The 16,825-nt window shown below is 41.9% G+C and overlaps 1 protein-coding gene across 6 annotated transcripts in view; it reads right to left on the minus strand.

The window, feature by feature from the left end:
- The window catches only part of MARK1 (microtubule affinity regulating kinase 1), a 120,235-nt gene that overhangs the window by 51,372 nt on the left and 52,038 nt on the right, over nucleotides 1-16,825 (minus strand). The gene's annotated exons all lie outside the window — the stretch shown is intronic.

A 16,825-nucleotide genomic window follows, 5' to 3' on the forward strand; every position in this document is an offset into this window, starting at 1 on the left:
GACTTGGGACTGAGGGAAATTTCCAAAAGAAAGGGTATTGCTAACAGAGAGGAAAACTGCTAACCCTCCCAAAAAGATTAACTGCCTTTTTTGTATTCTGCAAATAGCACAATCTAAAAATAGCAACAATCACAATTATTTTCCGTAGACTAGATTGAAGATTTTGTACTCAGTGCACATCCTTTAGTTTCTTAAGTCTTATTAAAGATAATGGCATTTGCACAAGTAATAGAACTCCATAATTCTGCTTTCATTTGGTGCTCCCCTCTTCTTAACTACAATTAATATGATTTTGAAAATTAAGCTTTTGATCAAACAGAAGTCTCACAAGTAGATATTTACACTGGTTAAATGTTTCTAGCAGGACATTATCCTTTCTCCTTATATAAATGTTCAACAACTGCCTTCAAAGAAGAAAAAAAGAATGTATGTGTGAATCTGTCTGGAGGGTGGGGGGAAAAAGAACCAAATGAAAGGCAACATCCTACAGTTTGCATTAGTTAATTTGGATCTATAAATAGGGCTGTCTGGTAAAGAATATTGTGCTTGTATTTGCGTTACAAAGTGTTTTTGCTTTTCCATTAACTCAATTATTCCATTACTAATATGTCAGATAGACTGTTTTGTGTTTTGGTATTTTGATTTTGTACATTACATCTGAATTTTTCACAATTATGAAAAGCAATCCAATTAAACAAATTTGTCTGAAATGACCAGACGCAAGACAACAAATCTAAAGCATCAACCTGTAGAGCATGAAAATTTCTGAAGAACTTCTAGGCAGATATCTGAAAAACTGCAATATTGGCAGGAAGACAACAAAGACAGGCTGCACAATATAATATTATTAATGTCTAAATATAAGTTACTTTTAATGAACTCATGTCTGCCAAAGCAGGATTAAAACGTTACACTTCTATAAATAAAAGGATTTAGAATCTGGAAGAAAAATCCTAAAGAAATACAATTTTACACATAATCTGAAGTATGCAGTAATCGTCAATATTATGCACATTATTCTGTTCAAAGATTCCAAAGGGATTAAAAGGTTTATTAATTAGTTTAAGACTCAAATTGATTTCAGTGACTGACAATTTACATGATATGCAAATATACAACACGAGAAAGGCAAATTAAAAAGCAGACCAAAAAATCTGCTTTCCTAAAGCCAGGTCATGAGGGACTAGAACCATAAAGGGATTTAGGCACCTCACTGCTGCTTTAGAAACATAAATCCATAATTGAACTCCTCAAAAACCCTGCAGACACTTATATTCCCTAGGTGTCTAAATTTCAACCAGAGGTCATGCACAAAATTGCCTCAATCCTGTTGCCTGGCACTTAGCTCATACCTAAGCCCCAAAAGAATCCTCAAACTATGCATTCCTCTGCCTCTCTCACCTGTGAGGTTGAGCTGGTAGGCACATTATGACGAGTACACACCAGCAGCAGGTGATAGGAAGAATCCCATGCACCGCTACAGACTAGGGACCGAATGGCTAGGCAGCACTTCCGCAGAAAAGGACCTAGGGATTACAGTGGATGAGAAGCTGGATATGAGTCAACAGTGTGCCCTTGTTGCCAAGAAGGCCAATAGCATTTTGGGATGTATATGTAGGGGCATTGCCAGCAGATCGAGGGACGTGATTGTTCCCCTCTATTCAACATTGGTGAGGCCTCATCTGGAGTACTGTGTCCGGTTTTGGGCCCCACACTACAAGAAGGATGTGGAAAAATTGGAAAACATCCAGCGGAGGGCAACAAAAATGATTAGGGGACTGGAACACATGACTTATGAGGAAAGGCTGAGGGAAGTGGGATTGTTTAAGTCTGCAGAAGAGAAGAATGAGGGGGGATTTGATAGCTGCTTTCAACTACCTGAAAGGGGGTTCCAAAGAGGATGCATCTAGACTGTTCTCAGTGGTAGCTGATGACAGAACAAGGAGTAATGGTCTCAAGTTGCAGTGGGGGAGGTTTACGTTGGATATTAGAAAAAACTTTTTCACTAGGAGGGTGGTGAAACACTGGAATGCGTTACCTAGGGAGGTGGTGAAATCTCCTTCCTTAGAAGTTTTTAAGGTCAGGCTTGACAAAGCCCTGGCTGGGATGATTTAGCTGGGGATTGGTCCTGCTTTGAGCAGGGGGTTGGACTAGATGACCTCCTAAGGTCCCTTCCAACCCCGATATTCTATGATATTCTATCATTTCTATGATAGTGATACTTCCCCTTTTTACCCTATAGCCTAGTGGTCACAGGACTCACCCAGAATGTAGGAGACTTGGATTCAAATCCCTGTTCAGCCTAATGTGGGACAGGAATTTGAAGGCATGTCTCCCAGATCCCTGTTGAGTTCCTTATCCACTGAGCTATAGGGTATTCCGGGATGGGTGTCTCTCAATCTCTCCTGCTGAAGCTGTTCTACTTCCTATGAAATACTCAGAGTCATTGGAGCAGGGACTGGAACCTGGGTCTTCTGAGTGCGTGCCCCAACCAGAGAACTATAGCCATTTTCACTCTCTCAGACCTACTAAGTATTTTATACAAAGTGGAACAGCTTCAACAGAAGCAATTGAGAGATCCACTCCACAATATCCTAGAACCCAGTGGTTGGGGACTCACCTGGGATATAGGATACCTGGGTTCAAATCCCCTGCTCTGCCTGATTTGGAGCAGGGAACAGAAACTAGGTATTAGACTCTCCTATACTCCAATGTTAATCAGGTGCAATGTGGTGGCACACTGCATATGGCAAACAGCTGAAGCTGCATACCACTTTTTATTACAGAAACTTTTCGAACACCAAGTTCCAAACTCTAAAATCTGGAGCTACACATTAAGTAGATGTCTTGGCCTCAGCAACATGGTTATTCAGTCTCTTCCCTAAAAAACTCCTCTCCTTACAACTGCCTGTTCACAACTGAAGCTACCCAGTATAGGACCTACCTGTTATAGAATCCGTTCCAGGCATACTTTTCTGACAGCTTGTAAGCCTGCAGTTGCTGGTCTCTGCCACATTTCAAGTGGCCTTTTAGCTGGTACCTTGCTCTGTCCCAGCCTGTAGGTATTCCTAGTATGTTTTCTCTTACTATGGAAATTCAGTTTCAAACCTAACTCACAACAGTTAAGTTATATAGACACACCAGGCATATGTACTAAAATATTGTTATGATGGGTACTGGGCAATCCCACCACCTCATTGACGCTATTGGGCTGGACCATTTGCCTTCCATTCTGGCTAAATAAGGGAACAATTAAATGTCCCTTTGTTTAATGATAGCTGAAACAATGGAAAGTCACTGCCCAAGGAATAGACAGCATGCAAAAATGGGCATGGCTGGGCCATGCGGCCCTAGGAGGTTGTCAGGGGTTTGATAACAAATGTAGGAGATTGATTTGATTGCACTGTATGTTCACAAGAAAAGAAGAAACAGAAAGGCCAAAGGAGCACACAAGAAAGGCAGCAAGGAAGAGCAGCAGATCGCCAGAGAAACACTTGTTGACCCTGAGAAAAAGCTAAGAGAGCTTTTGGGTAGCACTCTGGCTGGAAAGAGGCTTGGAACTGTGAGCAAACAAGCTATCTCCTGCTGTTTGGCTCTACTGTGTTCAGGGAAACAACACTATGTACATTCTTTGTAAATAAACAGGCTTGCATCAAATAATTTGATCATGATTTCATCATTAATGTCTCTCCCCATCAGAAGCAATCCATATGACCCCGAATATTGGCTAACAATATTAAGGCATTGTGAACAAGTTGAAAGAAGGAATTCAAGGTGCATTTTTCATTCTGTAGAACAATTCAATAATACAGACAATGCAAGAGAGAGAGAGAGAGACTGACTATGTCTCTACCTCAAGCTAAGGGTGTGATTCCCATGCTTGTGTGCACATACACACGCAAATACAAACAGCGGTGTAGCCACAGTAGCAGCAGCGGCGGCGGCGCTGCTGAGCTGTGTTGAGTACATGCCCACCGGTTGCAGGCAGGTTTGTATTCTGCAGGGCGCAGTCCTGCCGTGCTACTGCAGCTACGCTGCTACTGATGCTAACCCGAGCTCCGCGAGAGGCAGCATGACTATGGGAGCACAAGCAGGGGAGTTACATCCCTCATTCATAGCACAGACCCAGCTAGAGAGAGGGATGGAGAACATATTTAAGGTTAACGGCCAAGGCATCCACTACGTAGTTGTGTAATTTATGCCGCAGGTATCAATATCAAAAAGGTGTATGTAAGCTACAGCCACTTGAGTCTATCATGTAACTCTTGGGCACACGACCATATCTACATTTTTAAGAGGCATATTTTAATCAACAGATCATATTTAGTTTCTTTCAAAAAGCAAATTAACCACATTGAAATTTGGCCAGAATATTGGGGCTAATACCCCTTTTCTTGTAAGAAAGGCTATAAAATCTCTAAGGATTACTAGTTCAGAATCTGAGTTTTCAATTTTGTCCTTCCCCCCAAAAATGGCACAGTATAACCATATCGTTCTCAGACATTTGGTTCACCACTGACCCAAAGAGAAAAGAGCTCTCTGCTAAATCACCAACACTATTTCCTACAGTGCTCAACCTTGCTTACTGCAGCTTGTGAGACCTGATGAGATCACAAGGTAGTAGGTTTGCAAGTTACTGGCAGCACATGGAAAACACTGACACATAAAAGGTTATACAAAACCCGTAATTAAAGCAAATTTTATTCAATACTAGTTACATGAATATTAATCATGGCATTTACAGCAGAATAAAGGTTCTCTAATTATGGGAAGATTCCATGGTGTGCTTAAAAGCACACCGGAAGTGGGGAAAGAATGTGATCAGCTACCCAAAAATCAGGTCTCTAAGCCTAATGATTTCAAGCATTCAGATCAAATCACACCAATTCGTTCTGGCCAAGAGTTCCAGTAAAGGTAAAAATACCAAGACACTGGTGAGTTTCTAACAAAGTTCCCAAGCCAATACGATTTAAACATAAGAGAAAAATATTTTAAGTATGAACACTACTAACCTAATTCATAAATTCTATTTAGGAAAATTGACTTAAACTACAGGTTGTCATAACCAGAACGTGTGGTGTATCTCTCTCTTCTCTTTTGGCATAAACACAAAATAGAAGGTTAATGTCTTCTTGAAGATAAACAGCATTCACTTAAATTTAAACTATGAGTAGTCACTTTTGATGACCTAATTCAAAACAATCTGAGCTAACAAACAAAATAATTATTTTAACAACAGTCTCTCTGCCTTCCACGTTACCCTCTCCAGTCTACCCAAAAAATGGGCTGCCAAGGTCATCCTTCTCAAACATCAGTATGACAGTATCCTTCATCCTTAAATCCTACATTGGAACCCCCTCCTCTACCACACCAAATTCAAGCGTCTTGTCATTGCTCCCTCCGCATTTAAATCCCCGCCCCCCCGAATACTCACTTGTGTTGGGACTCAACTAAGAAGCTAGCAGATTACACTAAGGAAGATATAGATACTCGGAGATATTTTAGACAGAGCTGGTAGTGCCAGTATACTTAAGGTTGGCCAAGACACCTCCCAATAAAAAGCCCTGGTTAGCTGTTTTTAACAATGAGAGAGATTATTTAAAAATATATATGAGCAAAACAATGCCTTTCTCCTTTGTTCTTGGAAACACTGGAACTGATTTAGCGAAAATTATTATTATTTTGTAAAAACATCGCACAGCCTGAGGCAGATACATGGCATGGAAAATTTCCATCCAAACAGTCTGGCAAAGTTACAGGCATCCAATAATAGAATTGTATAATGGATAGCATTTGGCAGTCCAACGACAGACTTCACTACCAGCTCCACTGCTGCTAATAATAAAAAATGGACCGCCACCTACTTAAGGTAAAACATTGCAACAAACCACTTTTATCATTTCCAATTTGTCTTTTTCTCTAACAGCTTTTAAGCGTTTTTGCGCTATCTGCACTGGAGAAAATGTTCCCTACAACTCAGTTTTAAAATCAGTTGGGAGCACAATGTGGACAAACCTCAAGTAGCCAGAACCATTTGTATATCCTGTCTAGCTACACTTATTGTCAGAAGCCTTAACTTCACCTATCTTCAGAGGCCTTAACTACACTGGTTATAAAGACAGTTTCAGCTGCTAGAATCTGATTTTTACTCGGGCTCCAATTGGTTTTAAAAGCAGTTTGAATTTTTGGGTAAATTTCCCCAGTGCAGGTAAGGTTTTTGGGATAAGGACTGTGTATTTTTTGTGTGTGTGTTTGGAAATCACATAATACACTGTGGGCTTAACCTAAAACAGGAACAACAACATGTTCAACCTGTTGAAAGTTTCTTACATTTTGAATAGGTTTGAAAAGTTCTAGAGAAAACATTCTATCAAATGTCAGACCACCTAACAGGAAACACACACGCAGAAATATATAAGTATGCCAGTATGAAAGAGTGAAATATGTAGGTTAGTCAAAATTATTTTTTAAAAGCACAAAGTATGTGGGGTCCTAATTTGCATATAAGTTTAAAATATGTAGCTTTCAATGAGGTATTTTCGCCATTTACTCCAAAAACAAAAAGCAGATTGAAAAATGAGATTCTCTCAGGTGTAATCATCCTAAACTTCTGATGTTCAGAAAGTAGTAAAAACAATCCTAAAGCACATCACAAAAAGTCAAGCACTCTTCCGCAAACACCAGCTGGGTGCTTGACTGAAAAAGTCATTGCAATTCAGGAATATTATGTCCATATTTTCAACTTCTTGAAAACTACATTGAGCACAAGGATGACTGATTAAAACACAGTACACGTTTTACTACACAGGACTCTACAGGGAGCTTACAAAAGAAATTGTAAGTAGTTTTGGAGGTTCCTGAGATAGTATAGTTACTACTGCTGGAATCTCAGTTGAAATCTTCCTTCATCTAACTAACAAAGAGCTGGAAGCACACAAGAAAAACAACTGAAAAGTGACTTGGAGATGTTATGGAACCTTTCCATTACTTAGCTAATAGTATGACACAGTTTTTTCCTTCTCACAATTAATACTGAAAATTCAAATTTCTAACACAAATTTTTTTTTACATCAAAATGCTGAAAAATTGTGGATGTAAAATTACAGGAGATTGGACAACTGAATTCAGAAATCTGTCAATTTTTTAAAAATATGCACTCCTGTCCAGCCAGCTCAGTTCTGATCGAGCCATAGCTCCACCACATTCAGACTGGGTATATCCAAAGCTCTGAAATAGTGCAAGTGCTGAAAAAATAAGAAAGCTGCCAAACCTGTATTGATATCTCAGGGCAGACAGAAATGCTAACTCAGAGTATGTCTACACTGCCATTAAAAATCTGCGGCTGGCCTGGGCCAGCTGACTTGGGCTCACGGGGCTCAGCTAAGGAGCCTTTTAATTGGGTGTAGACATTTGGGCTCGGGTTGGAGACCGGGCTCTAGGACCCTGCGAGGTAGGAGGGTCCCAAAGCCGGGGTTCCAGACAGAGCCCAAACATCTACACCACAATTAAGTGGCCCCTTAGTCTATGAGTCCGAGTCAGCTAGCAGGGGCCAGCTGCAGAAATCTAATTGCAGTGTAGACATACCCTCAATTAGTCAAGTTTATCTAGACTGGAGAGACTAATGTTATGTTAGTGTGTTTTCCCTACAGAACTACAAGTTTTTCATTTTGGACAACATGTCTTTATGTCTGAAGAATAAATATGCTTGTGAAGTTAATCTCTCAGTATCTATTTTATGTTTCATTTTATAAAAATTGGAGTTGCTTCCTCCCCACCTCCCAGCACCAAAAACAAGTAGTGGGTTTTTTTGTTTTGCTTTTTTGTTTTTTTTTTACAAGGGGGGTAAACACAACCCATGAACTAAGATCTGAGCCACGGGAAGTTTATTAGCTTCCAGTGCTGACACTTAGATACTGAGTATGACTGGTCAAACAGGATTTTAAAGAGTAATTGCATTCAAGTAGGTCAGCAGCTAGTACACTTCTGGGAGAGACATAATTTTCCCCAAGCAAAACAATCAAGTTTGTTAGTCATCTGCAAACAAGTCAGATTCACAGTTCTCACATTTGAAGCACAGGAATTAAGAATAAAAAAAAAAACAAGTTCTCTCAGACATCCTGATTTTTTGTACCAGGATTTCCTATGTACACCTACTGTATGTTAATACATAATTCTTAAGCAAGCCATTTCGCAACACTATCATAAATCCAGGTTTCAGAGTAACAGCTGTGTTAGTCTGTATTCGCAAAAAGAAAAGGAGTACTTGTGGCACCTTAGAGACTAAACAATTTATTTGAGCATAAGCTTTCGTGAGCTACAGCTCACTTCATCGGATGCATCTTTTCTTTTTATCATAAATCCAGAATCCCCCAATACCAAATCTGAATGTCAGAATAATTTTTATTAATCAAACCGCTTTCCTAATCTTCCTCAGGACATAGTAAGAGTTTTATTGGGAAACAGGCATTGGTAAATATCTGAAGTTTGACCTTTAGACCTTCTTTTAAACTTCTCCATCAGGTCTTACTGTACCAGTTGGCCTTACTAAGCGAAAAAGCAACAAAAGTGAAACCTTCTAAGGGCTTGATTCTGGAAAGTGCTGAGCACCCTCAACTGCCACAGATTTCAATGGGAATCAAGGGTATCCAGGACCTCTCAGGATTGAACTCCAAGAAAACAAGAGATTTCTTGGAATGCTGTGCTAAACAAATTCCAGAAACCAAAATAAATCAGTGTGAGACTCTGTAATTTCTTTTGACAGAAGTCTCATGACAATGGTGATTTCCTCCACTACAAATTGTTCTCTTCTTCAATTCTGCCATTTACCCAGCCAGGCAACTCTACTACTTCTCCACCCTGACTGGCTCCCACAATCCCAGCCACCTATTTGCTATATTACCCCTTCCTCAAATCCTCTCCCTACTTCTTTCTGTAGAAAATTTTGCTGACTTTTTCAAACAGAAAAATGACAAGATTGATGTGATCTTCCCACTCTCCTTCCCTTTCCCTCCTACCACTTTCTCCTCCTCCCCGCATCACTGATGCGGAAGACCCTCATCTCCTCTCTTCCTCTAACTCCTCCACCTATCCCACTGACCCCATTCCATCTTGTCTCCTAATCTCTTACCCGACACTCATCCCTTCCTTAGCCTTAACCTCTCCCTCTCCTTAGGTTCCCTCCCATGACAATACAAGCATGATTTGGGGCTTGTCTACACTACCCTCCTTCTATTGGTGGTGCGTGGCCTCACTAGGAGTGCTTCTGTCAACTTAAGAGGGGCTGTGTGGGGGACTGAGAGCCTGGGTATGACATTGCACTCCATATGATTCTATGAAAATATGCTAATAAGTGTGAATATAATGTAAGTGGAATATGCTTCATGGAAAAGGTCTCTCGTAAGGTATCATTACAAAGCTTATAATCTATTGTGTGTGGTCATCCTATTTGTATAAATGTATCATTCTTGTATCCGAAACTAGAAATATGAAATATAACTCTGAGGTCCTATTGTAATTATGCAAAGTGTGGGCCATTAATGGTGGTTTGGAATCTTGATGGCTCCCACCAACTAGGACAATTGGTTGTAAATGGCTCTGTTTACTTGCAAGCCTTCCTGTGAGTCAGACCAGGAAGAATGAAGGCTTGGGGTCTCCCAGGACATGTGATGATGTCACCTGTACTGGAATCCATCTTAAACCTGGTGCTTTTCCATTTAGAAGGAGGGGTGGGGACCCAGAGAGACAAAAGATTCCCGCCTTGTGCCAAAGCTATATAAGGGGGTGGAACAGAACAAAGGCTGCAGTCATGAGAAATCCCCTAGCTACCACCTGAGCTGGAACAAGGACTGTACCGGGGAAAGGATTGGGCCCAGACTAGGAAGGAGTCTAGTCTGTGAAAGAAGCTTAATGGAACGTCTCTGAGGGTGAGATTTACCTGTATTCAGTTTCTTAATTTATTAGGCTTAGACTTGCACATTTAGCTTTATTTTGCTTGGTAACTTACTTTGTTCTGTCTGGTTTCAGAGTAACAGCCGTGTTAGTCTGTATTCGCAAAAAGAAAAGGAGTACTTGTGGCACCTTAGAGACTAACCAATTTATTTGAGCATGAGCTTTCGTGACCTACAGCTCACTTCATCAGATGCATACCGTGGAAACTGCAGATACTTTAGATAAGCTATTACCAGCAGGACAGTGGGGTGGGAGGAGGTATTGTTTCATATTCTCTGTGTATATATAAAGTCTGCTGCAGTTTCCACGGTATGCATCTGATGAAGTGAGCTGTAGCTCACGAAAGCTCATGCTCAAATAAATTGGTTAGTCTCTAAGGTGCCACAAGTACTCCTTTTCTTTTTGTTCTGTCTGTTATTACTTGGAACCACTTAAATCCTATTTTTTATATTTAATAAAATCACTTTTGTTTATTAATTGACCCAGAGTAAGTAAGTAATACCTGGGGGAGCAAACAGCTGTGCATCTCTCTATCAGTGTTATAGAGGGCGGACAATTTATGAGTTTACCCTGTATAAGCTTTATACAGGGTAAAACAGTTTTATTTGGCATTTGCATCCCATTGGGAGTTGGGTGTCTGGGTGCTGAACACAGGAGCACTTCTTAAGCTGTTTTCAGTTAAGTCTGCAGCTTCGGGGTTCAGACCCTGGGTCTGTGCGTGGTTCAGACCCTGGGTCTGTGCGTGGTTCAGACCCTGGGTCTGTGCGTGGTTCAGACCCTGGGTCTGTGCGTGGTTCAGACCCTGGGTCTGTGCGTGGTTCAGACCCTGGGTCTGTGCGTGGTTCAGACCCTGGGTCTGTGCGTGGTTCAGACTGGCGTGTCTGGCTCAACAAGGCAGTGTTCTGGAGGCCCAAACTGGCATGGAAAACGGGCTCAGAGGTAGTCTCAGCACATCAGGTAACAGTCCCAAGGGGATCTCTGTGACCTAACCTGTCACACTGGGCTCTTAGCTCCATGTAGCTCCCCGTCACTGAGAGCCCAACTGCCCCACTGGGCTCTGGGGTCCCCGCCACCTGGAATGAGAAGCCTCTGGGTAGCAGCCAGGCTGGGAGCGGGGTAGGAGCCAGGAGGGCTGGGAACCGCACGGGAGCAGCCAGACTGGGTTCAGGGAGCCCAGAGGCCCCACCAGTCCCAGTGACAGCGCAGCTTTCTTGTCAATTTCATGGCTCCAGCACAGAGCCATGAAATTGACAAGAATGACAGCAACAACAGATGTATATACAGACACTGCGTCACATTAACTACACCAACGTAAGCCCTACGCCTCTTGTGGAGGTGGAGTTATAAGGTCAGTGTAGTATGGCACTTACATCAGTGGGAGCAAGGCTATAGCGTGTATGCTACCATAATGAGGTGGACTTAAGATGCCTTATCACAACCTAACATTGTAGTGTAAACCAAACTTTAGTCTCTTCCATCCCAAAAAATCCCACTCGGACCACCCCACCTCCCTTTCATCTTGAATTTCATTGAACATGCTGTCTAAAACCGCCATCTGAAGTTTCTCCAAGACAAGTCAATTTTAGATGCTCTGCAAACCATCTTCCACCCCTTGCGCTCTAGCTATCGAAGTATTTAACAACTTCTTCCCAGCCAGAATCCAGAACAAGTACTCTATTTGCATCTTTCTTGACCTGTTGGCTGCATCTGATGTCAACCACTATATTGTTCTTTTTAACATCTTGTCCTCCCTCTGCTTTAGTTACAGTCCTCTCCTACCAGCATACATCACTTAAAACATTTTGTACAGATACAGACAGACAGACATCTTCCTTTCCAAATGCAAACAGATGGACATCGTACCAAAAGGACTGAAGGTAAAAAATCCATTACAATCTACAAACAACACAGACTATGCTGACAGCTTGTGCCACACGCTCTCAAAGAAACTGCAGAATCACCTGATCAACATCCTCTACAGCAAACAGAGAAAGATTAAGAATGAGCTCTCAAAAATGGATACTCTCATAAAAAAAACCTTCCACACAAACTTCCTCATGGGCTGGACTTTACTAAAACTAGACAAGCCATTTACAATACACACTTTGCTTCTCTACAAAAGAAAAAGGATACTAAACTTTCTAAATTACTACATGCCACAAGGGACCACAGCAATGGCTCCCTCAACCCACCCAGCAATATTGTTAACCTATCCAACTATACTCTCAGCCCAGCAGAAGCAGCTGTCCTATCTCGGGGCCTCTCCTTCTGCCCCTCCACCCCCACGAACACGATACAGTTCTGTGGTGACCTAGAATCCTATTTTCGATGTCTCTGACTCAAGGAATATTTCCAACATACCTCTGAACAACATACTAATCCACAGAGACCTCCCTACCACACTACAAAAAAAAAGGATTCTAGGTGGACTCCTCCTGAAGGTCGAAACAGCAGACTGGACTTCTACATAGAGTGCTTCCGCCGTCGTGCACGGGCTGAAATTGTGAAAAAGCAGCATCACTTGCCCCATAACCTCAGCTGTGCGGAACACAATGCCATCCACAGCCTCAGAAACAACTCTGACATCATAATCAAAAAGGCTGACAAAGGAGGTGCTGTTGTCATCATGAATAGGTCGGAATATGAACAAGAGGCTGCTCGGCAGCTCTCCAACACCACTTTCTACAAGCCATTAGCCTCTGATCCCACTGAGAGTTACCAAAAGCAACTACAGCATTTGCTCAAGAAACTCCCTGAAAAAGCACAAGATCAAATCCGCACAGACACACCCCTGGAACTCCGACCTGGGATATTCTATCTACTACCCAAGATCCATAAACCTGGAAATCCTGGGCGCCCCACCATCTCAGGTATTGGCACCCTGACAGCAGGATTGTCTGGCTGTGTAGACTCCCTCCTCAGGCCCTACGCTACCAGCACTCCCAGCTACCTTCGAGACACCACTGACTTCCTGAGGAAACTACAATCCATCGGTGATCTTCCTGATAACACCATCCTGGCCACTATGGATGTAGAAGCCCTCTACACCAACATTCCACACAAAGATGGACTACAAGCCGTCAAGAACACTATCCCCGATAATGTCACGGCTAACCTGGTGGCTGAACTTCGTGACTTTGACCTTACCCATAACTATTTCACATTTGGGGACAATGTATACCTTCAGATCAGCGGCACTGCTATGGGTACCCGCATGGCCCCACAGTATGCCAACATTTTTATGGCTGGCTTAGAACAACGCTTCCTCAGCTCTCGTCCCCTAACGTCCCTACTCTATTTGCGCTATATTGATGACGACATCTTCATCATCTGGACCCATAGAAAAGAAGCCCTTGAGGAATTCCACCATGATTTCAACAATTTCCATCCCACCATCAACCTCAGCCTGGTCCAGTCCACACAAGAGATCCACTTCCTGGACACTACAGTGCTAATAAACGATGGTGACATAAACACAACCCTATACCAGAAACCTACTGACCGCTATTCCTACCTACATGCCTCCAGCTTTCACCCTGACCACACCACACGATCCATCGTCTACAGCTAAGCTCTGCGATACAACCGCATTTGCTCCAACCCCTCAGACAGAGACAAACACCTACAAGATCTCTATCAAACATTCTTAAAACTACAATACCCATCTGCGGAAGTGAAGAAACAGACTGATAGAGCCAGAAGAGTTCCCAGAAGTCACCTACTACAGGACAGGCCTAACAAAAGAAAATAACAGAACGCCACTAGCCGTCACCTTCAGCCCCCAACTAAAACCCCTCCAACACATTATTAAGGATCTACAACCTATCCTGAAGGATGACCCAACACTCTCACAAATCTTGGGAGACAGGCCAGTCCTTGCCTACAGACAGCCCCCCAACCTGAAGCAAATACTCACCAGCAACCACATACCATACAACAGAACCACTAACCCAGGAACCTATCCTTGCAACAAAGCCTGTTGCCAACTGTGCCCACATATCTATTCAGGGGACACCATCACAGGGCCTAATAACATCAGCCACACTATCAGAGGCTCGTTCACCTGCACATCCACCAATGTGATATATGCCATCATGTGCCAGCAATGCCCCTCTGCCATGTACATTGGTCAAACTGGACAGTCTCTACGTAAAAGAATAAATGGACACAAATCAGATGTCAAGAATTAGAACATTCATAAACCAGTCGGCGAACACTTCAATTTCTCTGTCACGCGATTACACACATGAAAGTTGCTATATTACAACAAAAAAACTTCAAATCCAGACTCCAGCGAGAAACTGTTGAATTGGAATTCATTTGCAAATTGGATACAATTAACTTAGGCTTGAATAGAGACTGGGAGTGGCTAAGTCATTATGCAAGGTAACCTATTTCCCCTTGTTTTTTCCTACCCCCCCCCCCCCCCAGACGTTCTTGTTAAACCCTGGATTTGTGCTGGAAATGGCCCACCTTGATTATCATACACATTGTAAGGAGAGTGGTCACTTTAGATAAGCTATTAGCAGCAGGAGAGTGTGGTTGGGGGGGGGGGGGAGGGGATGGGGGGTGAGAAAACCTGGATTTCTGCTGGAAATGGCCCACCTTGATTATCATACACATTGTAAGGAGAGTGGTCACTTTAGATAAGCTATTACCAGCAGGAGAGTGGGGTGGGAGGAGGTATTTATGCTTTGTGTGTATATAAAAAGATCTTCTACACTTTCCACAGTATGCATCCGATGAAGTGAGCTGTAGCTCACGAAAGCTTATGCTCAAATAAATTGGTTAGTCTCTAAGGTGCCACGAGTACTCCTTTTCTTTTTTTAAAACTTTAGTGTGGCATTCAGAGAGGGTCCTGCTCACTACCCCCTTCAACTTTGTGGGGCTCTCACAGGGCTCCATCCCTGGTCTCCTCTTCTTCTTCTACATATTATCTCTGGGCAATCTCATCCACAAACACAAATTCAGCTTTCATGTCTATACTGACTGGTAAATCTAACTCTCTACTCCGGACCTGTCTCTGCCTGTCCCAACTAAAAATCTCAGCCTTCCTGCCACCTCCTCATGGATGTTCTGCTGTCAGTTTAAAGTAATCATAACTAAAATAGAGTTCTTAAGTTCTTAATCTTTTCTCCATAAGCCCTTCCCCATCCTTCCTTTCTCAGTCACTGTGGACATCACCAACCTCTCTGTCACTCAGACCTATAAACTAGGTTTCCCTCAACTCAGCCCTTTCTAGTTCTTCATATTCAGGTACTGTATAAATCATATCACTATGTCCTGCATAATATCTTGAAGACTGAGTATTTTCTCTGTCCACACAGCTAAAATCCACAAACTACAGTCTAACCACCATTTTCCAACAAGCACCTTTGCATATTCTCTGATGCTGCCCCAATGAATGAATATCCATGCAGCCACCTGACTATTCTCCTTCAAACCCTTCCTTTAAACTCTTCTTGATGTGATGACTTAAAAAAAGTGTCTCAAAAATGTACAGACAGCTGGTTTGTTGAGACCACTGTTTCATGCTGACCAATATCATTTCATTGTTTCCCTGTGCTTCTCTGGTCTATTTTATCTACCTGCTGTCTGCAGTCTTACACTTAGATTGCGATTTCTTCAGGGCATGGACTATCTGTTATATGGTTTTGCAGTGACTAGCAAAATGGGGCCCTAGCCTCTAGGCACTAGCATAATGGAAAAACAATTGTGACAACAACCAACAGTTTCAAATTAAAACATCACCTTCTCAGTCAAACCAGTTAGAGGTCAATCTCACATAGATAAACTGCATAGATTTTCATTATTTGTGTGTATGTCTCATCTATGTTAATATTAACATTAGACAGATAATTTACAGCTCTTCACTATCTCTAGAAACCAAATAGCAGTTCCTGGAGTCTTTCGGCTATAATGTTAGATAAAATATTTGTTCACCAAGTATCTTGCAGGTCAAGAGCTGCAAAGCAGCCCTGTGAGTCTGACGATGGAATTATGGAAGCAAGGGTTACCACCCTGATCTTGAGGAAACTAAATGCCTTCATTCATCGCTTCAAGCCCAGGTGCCATCCCCCTTTTTTCCCTTTTGTCTGAAAATTTTTGGCCATATATGAATAGCAAGTACAGTCTTGAAAAGTAGAACTAAGGTGAAGAACAAAATATTTCCTGCAAAATGACTGTTCAACAATTGGTTTAGTCAAAAAGGGTACCCTATGCAAATGCTGTCATTTCAGAATGTAACAACAAATAAGCCATTGGGCAAATTTTCACATGCCTCAGCCACAAATTTTATTTAAAATGACAGGAAGAGAGGACATTAGAAAAATTTTTGAGTAGGCTAGCATTTTTACAAAACACTAGCTAATCAGCATAAGTGTTTTCAGAGTGCATCTCTTGCTTTCTACTCATTTTTTAATCCCTTCTTCTCACGAAATTCATCCATCCTAACACAAAGGCTAAATAACTAAGCTTTATATGAGGAACTGAACAAAGATGAGAGAGCTGAATTCACCCCAGCAACAGACAGGAGGTGCACCCCAAATGGTCCCTTCTTAGCTAGCGTAAATGGCATTAGCATGAAGATTACCTTAGTGGGGTATAGAAGCTCCCCATACGGTTGTTCCAATCTACTATGGAACTTAATTAGGAAGGATAGAGGGCTTTTGTATGGATTTTCCATATTTGGGTGAACTTAAACCTTAAAGAAACACTGGAAAACGGTCAAAATTTAGGACACATGATCTGTCATGCACATACTTAAAAAAAAAAAAAAAAATCAACTCTTCACTGAAAACCAGAAGCTCCGAGTTGGCCCATCATGGGCAAATACAGTTATCACAACAATATGGACGGCCTATAAGGGGTTTATGAA

Source organism: Caretta caretta, chromosome 3 (assembly GCF_965140235.1).
Source record: "Caretta caretta isolate rCarCar2 chromosome 3, rCarCar1.hap1, whole genome shotgun sequence".
Lineage (NCBI taxonomy): Eukaryota > Metazoa > Chordata > Testudines > Cheloniidae > Caretta > Caretta caretta.